The 6,000-nt window shown below is 40.3% G+C and overlaps 1 protein-coding gene across 1 annotated transcript in view; it reads right to left on the reverse strand.

Moving 5' to 3' along the window:
- Positions 1–4,670, reverse strand: part of tbkbp1 (TBK1 binding protein 1) — a 67,614-nt gene extending 62,944 nt beyond the window's left edge. Inside the window, exon 1 of the mRNA XM_039787939.1 lies at positions 4,185–4,670. The gene's annotated coding sequence lies outside the window, so the exon portion shown is untranslated. The remainder of the gene's footprint in view (positions 1–4,184) is intronic.
- Between the last annotated feature and the right edge of the window lie 1,330 nt (positions 4,671–6,000).

Genomic DNA, 6,000 nt, shown 5'->3' on the forward strand with positions numbered 1-6,000 from the left:
GTTGTGGGTAATGTAGGCACTAGGTTTTGACAAAGAGGAAAAATTAGAGGAATAAACAAGACGATAGTTCTGCTGCATTGATTTTGATGCCATTTTTTTAAACTGTCTATCGTGAATCTGACATTGTCATAGTATTTTAAACGTGTATTGTGTCTGCCTAAATCTACTTTAAAGGGTAACTACCATTTTATTCAACCCTATTTTTTGGTGTCTAAGTAACTGATGGGATCAACAATCTTTCATTGGTCCAGTATTAAGCGAGATCGCTGCAGTCGGCAAGCTACAATGTAAGTTAATAGGGCAATTGTCCAACTTTACTTATTTCAAGCGTGCTTGTTTTGCCGCTGACAGGCTCAGATTAATATAAGTGTCTGACAACATAGGTTTTATTAGTATAAGACTCACAGCTACAGAGAGTCGGTCTTATAGGCTATAATCTGTCCTGAGAGATGACGGGTTGGACTCTAAACTGAAGCTTTTATATAATGTGCATTTATATATAAAAAGTCAGAAAATGCAATACATTCTTGCATTTGACTTTATTTACTCAGCTATGAGATGGAAATAGGAAAGTAACAAAAACCTGAGCCTTGTATGAATTTACTGAATGCAATCGTCCATGTGTTTGGGAGAAGAATACTGCTAATGATAATAACTGAAAAACAGAGTTCTATTTAAATGTTTGTCAGAATTGAATCTACAATTTGCAGAAAGCAATGCAAAATGTGCCTCTAACTTTTCTTAAATCAACTTAATAATCTGCTCCTTTCTTGACTTTGCAATGCTGAGGCAACACTTTGCAAATGCCTCCTTTTTGTAAAAGGGTTAAAAAGTATTTAGTAAGATTACTTTGATTTGAATGAGGCCTAATAGTGTGCAACTTTGAGTGCAATTTTGTTCTTTTAAATAAGATCTACATGGTTTAATGTAAGGATATGATTTCCCAGATTCAGCAGCATTATCCACAACATGGAACAAGACGTGTTGACAGCAACTGTTTCGGCTGTGATTCCCATTTGCTCCTTCAGTTAATTCATTCAGCAGAAAAAACACTTCCTCTGTTCAATCAAAGGTGCCAATGTTCTCGGTCTGAATGCGTCATTAATAACCCCTCCCACCCCAAACACAAACGTATACACACACAAATGCACCCTCTTTCGACACTTTGCAGGAGTTACTCCAGAACAACCCTCCGCAAGGTCAGCTGGAACAATGCGAACGCTCTAATTGAATCAAACAAACATTTGGCGGGTTTGTCTCTGATTATGAATCCTCCACAATGATGGTTTCAACCTGTCGGAGCTGTGACACATTCTCCTGTAAAGTGTCTTGTTGCCATCACAAAAAATAAAACCAAGATATAAGGGAAAGTGTCCTTGGTCATAATCTAATAATTCTCAAAACAAAATCAGCCTGAAAGGCCATTTCCTCGTGAGAATGAAATCACTGGCATACTCTAACCTCACTTCACAGCGAATCATGTTTCAGAAAAACAGCATCAACAGCACTCATCTGCAGATAACAAAGTACATGATACAACAGCTTCAAGCATGGACGAGCTCGCTGGGATCCAATTTAAAAGTGTGGGGCATGATTAACGAGGGAAGAAACGCTGAAAAACAAGCCCAGATCCATGAGACAGTGGATATGTGATTGGTGATTAGCAGGTAGGCTAAAGCCATCATTCAATTCCTTAAATTTGCTTATCTGGACAGGACACCCTGGAAACTGACAAGAAGGGGGGTGCTGAATCCTTAAAATGAAGTGGTGGTAATCAAGTGACCAGTAAGATAAGCAGTTTGTGACCTACTGACCTCGCTATTAGGCCACTGCAGAGACATTGACTGACAGATTTTGGCATGGAGCTAGTTATCATCAGGCCTGTGTGAGCATGTGAAATTATGACCTTAATCAGAGATCTGAATGCCAACAGCATGAGTAAGTCGGCTTATCCGCCCTGCGTGTTTCTGTCAGCTGGGAGACACCAGTGAGGATAGGCTCGGTTGCATTTCAGCACCACGCCACTGTCCACTCTTAATCCACTCCAAGCGTTCTTTGAGGACAATAACAAAACCTCATTTCATACCAAAACAAAGCCTGTGTGTTTGTTATAAAGGCAGGATATGAGACTCGCTACTACAATAAACTGAAACCTCTTCATCGTGATATTTAATGCAGTTAAATTCAAATGCTCTTCCAATAAAAGGAGAAAGGCGAGCAATGTCTCCAATTTTGGTCTCACCTTGCATTTATCTATCCTTAGTCTCATGTAGAGTGTTTGTTTACTTTGCACGGCAGCTGGATTCTCGCAATATCACAGGATCGCGCGAGAATCACAGGCTCACATATCACACCAAAATCCATCTTGTCACGCTTCAAGTAATGTGTTTGTGTCTGAACTACCGGCTTACCGCACCAATCGGCATCCGGTTAGGAGCTACTGGCAGCTACGGGCGTGGTTTAGGTGTGTGTGAGGCGGACGTGATAGACAGGTGGTTCATCGAATCACCTGCCAGGTATTTTTTTTTTTTAAAGTGCCTGCACTTTGCCAAACAGTTTCCAATTAAGGCTTCTCAGGTGGTTCTGTGTAACAAACCATCTGGCTCGTCAGGTTAGAAGACAGAAATACTGCTCTCATCTTATATTATTATGGTTTGTAGCCATGTTAGTGCTGTGGAGGAGGAATGGCAGTCTTGTCCGTGGTCCATCACTGTGGTGCAGACTGCAATATCTCAACAATTGGATGGATTGCTATCAAATTCTGCACAGAAATTCATGCCCCCCCCCCCACAGATTAAATTGTAACAACTTCGGTGATTTTTTTTTGCTTTTCCTGTAGATCCACCATAAGGTTGACATGTTTGGGTTTGAGTGAAATGTCTTGACAACATTTGGATAGACTGCCATGAAATTTGGTACAGATTTCCATGGTCCTCGTGATCCCCTGACTTGATCTAGTGCTACCAGCAGCTCAAATGTTCAAGTCAAATCTCTCAACATCTACTGGATGGTTTTGTACAGACTTTGGCGAGGTTGAAATTCGACATCACAGCTTTTTATGTAAGTGAGTTTGTAGATTTTATTTATCAGACTCATACAATTTTTGGTATTATAACATTGAAATTATACTAAACTGTAGGTACTCCACAGAAGGGTCCAACAGTTCACAAGCACCTTTCCCTTAAAAAGTCCAGCTTCACTTTCTGTGTTTTAGATTACATTTTGACACAATTTTAGATTAAAAAAAAAGCCCCTACTGGCCTAAAATTCCTAACTATTCTCACAAAGTCTTAGGTTTTAACAATACAGAAATGAATGTTTGTATTTATAGGCTTACTATTACTTTTGACACATTAACATTCAGGGAGTGATCTACTCTGCCAGTTCAGCTGCGATGTCTTCATAAAAGGCTACCCTGAGAGCGGTTACCTCTACAATAATGTAAAACATCATCATTCAAATATTCAGTACATCTATATTATGCAAGAGTTTTTTAATATAAGGAGAAAGGAGGAGTGTGTATGCATCGATATTTGGCCTGATGTGCAGTGTTTGTATTTACAAGACAAAATGTTCCAACAGCTTTATGAGCACCCCCTTTTTCCTTTCACTATTAACCTATTGTTTTACAGGAGATATTAGATAACATAGTCCAACCAAGTTTTGTTGAAAAACAAACATACATATATATATTGTTTTTGTACAGTCCAGCTGATACATTTGTACAGGAGTATCCTGAATTTTAAATTATCTTTTCCCCCACTTGGATACTAGCATGCGGTGATAAAACCATGCCAGAGAACAACTAGCCGACAGATGTAGGCTACTTTCGCTGACCGCTTTTCCATCAGCACTGAGCTGAAGTTGATGGTAGCCTGCAGCCATGGCATCGCTCTGTCGGATGCTGATGTTGCCAAAGAGCCGAGCGCCACGCGTCTCCTTTAAGGAGATGTATGCATCAGCTGTGGCCACTGCAAATAAATTGCGCGTACAATAAATAAACACAGCAGATGATGCTTTTTCTTTTTTTTTTTTACATTCCCGTGTGTTGGACTCGTTTCAAAACGACGCTGTTGTTGCGATTAATGACTGTCTGATATTCAGTTTGCTCTGTATCTTAAGCACACATTGTATCCATCACGTTAAAAAGACATTGCACCGATTGTATAAAGAGGATAACTCACGCGCTCCCGTTGATCGATCCTTAAATGCCATCGCTAGGGAGTGTGGGAGGCGGGTGAAGAGCACCCGAAATAAAGCGCTCGGTTTCACGGTGTGTCCGGTGCTCGGTAATAGCCTGCTGGTCGCTGCTCCGGTCCTCCTCCTGTGCTCCTGTGGCAGGGACAAGCACGCCTCCTGTAGCTGCTACTCTGCAGGAATGAGCATCACATCGCACACCGTGGAGCCCCACTAGTGTAGGATGATGATGTCGCGGGAATAGGAGCGTCAGTCTCTCCTTTTAACGAGAACATCTATGTCTCCTGCATGCTTGAGTCACCCCGCATTTTAGAGGGAGAGCCAAGGCAACGGATCTCTCAGCAACCTGCAGAAAAGATTCATGTATCTAATATTCTGATTTCGATATTTTCCCCCTCAGATTATGGCCAACCTCAGAAACAGAGTCCTCAACAGGAGAGGCACAAACAGTTCAACAGCTTACATTTAGAGCCACATGGCTCCACCAATGGCCAAATCCTCTATACATGAAAACTCTTCACACCTTCTGTTTTTCAGACTGTGAAGAAACAGCGTCTGTATGTGGCGAGAATTGGCAAACTACACAAGGTGTCAGGGACTGGAGAGACGATTTTAAAATGGTCAATATTTGACTCCTCAGTCTTTTATGGCCTTGGCCCTAATTTTGGTCAATGCCCCATTTTTGTGGCGCACATAACCTCCTGTGCCAAGAATGAGATATGATTGTTTCGCTGATGTCTCTTTAGTTCATTTAGTTTAAATCATTGTCTTTCATCCTTTACTTTGTTACTTTGTCAGTTTATTTCTGAACATTGAAAATGATCTTGCACCTATACTAAGGTGTCCCAGCTGGGTATTTTATTATTGTATATTTTAAATTGTATTTGGTGTCTTATAATTAGATGGCATGTACTTAGTGACCGCAAACAATTGTTTTAATTTTTTCTTTTTCTTTTTGTGATATTCAAATATGTTTAATTTATACTCCAAATTATTAGCCACTCATATTGTCTACACTTGACATCTTCCTACATTAACATGAATAATTGCACTGTTAATTTCAGTGTAACCTATGGAAGATTATCTTAACCATGTATACAGTACTTGGCAAAAACAATATGTGAATGTGGAAGTATTTGCACACCCATATACGATTTCAAAATCATGGACATTAATCTGCAGCTGTAACAAGATCCACTCTTCTGGCAAGTCTTTCCATCGGATGTTGAACCTGCTGCAAACATGTGCTCCCATTTATTTATTAACAAGAGCGTTATTGAGGTCCAACACTGATGTTGGGTGATCAGTTAAGGCTCTCAGTCTGAGTTCCAGTTCATCCCAAAGGGTGTCTGTGCAGGCCAGTCCAGTTCTTCCACACCAAACTGGGAAAAAATATTTTTTAAGAAGCTGGCTTTGTGCACAGGGACATTTTTATGTTAAAACAAGAAATGGGCACACAAACACAAACTGTTGCAACAAATTGGAGATTTCCCTTCAGTTCCCAAACATGACAAACAGCCCCAGACCAAAAGTGCACAAAAGTGTGTATGCAGGGGTGTCTCCATATGTTTGGCCATATAGTGTAGGTAATTATTTACTTATCGTTGTGTCCCCACAGAGCAATTACATTGGATAAATAAATGCATACAGTATACAAGTACTCTGACAGTTTACATACAGTCCACTGCAGTCAGGACACATTGTGTGTCATCATACTGCACTACCCCATATAATATGATCTTTATTTTCTCTGCTTGGATGGCAGTAACTATTATTTTAACCAGTATGCACTACACCAGAGCC

This window comes from Perca fluviatilis, chromosome 21 (assembly GCF_010015445.1).
Source record: "Perca fluviatilis chromosome 21, GENO_Pfluv_1.0, whole genome shotgun sequence".
Classification (NCBI taxonomy): domain Eukaryota; kingdom Metazoa; phylum Chordata; class Actinopteri; order Perciformes; family Percidae; genus Perca; species Perca fluviatilis.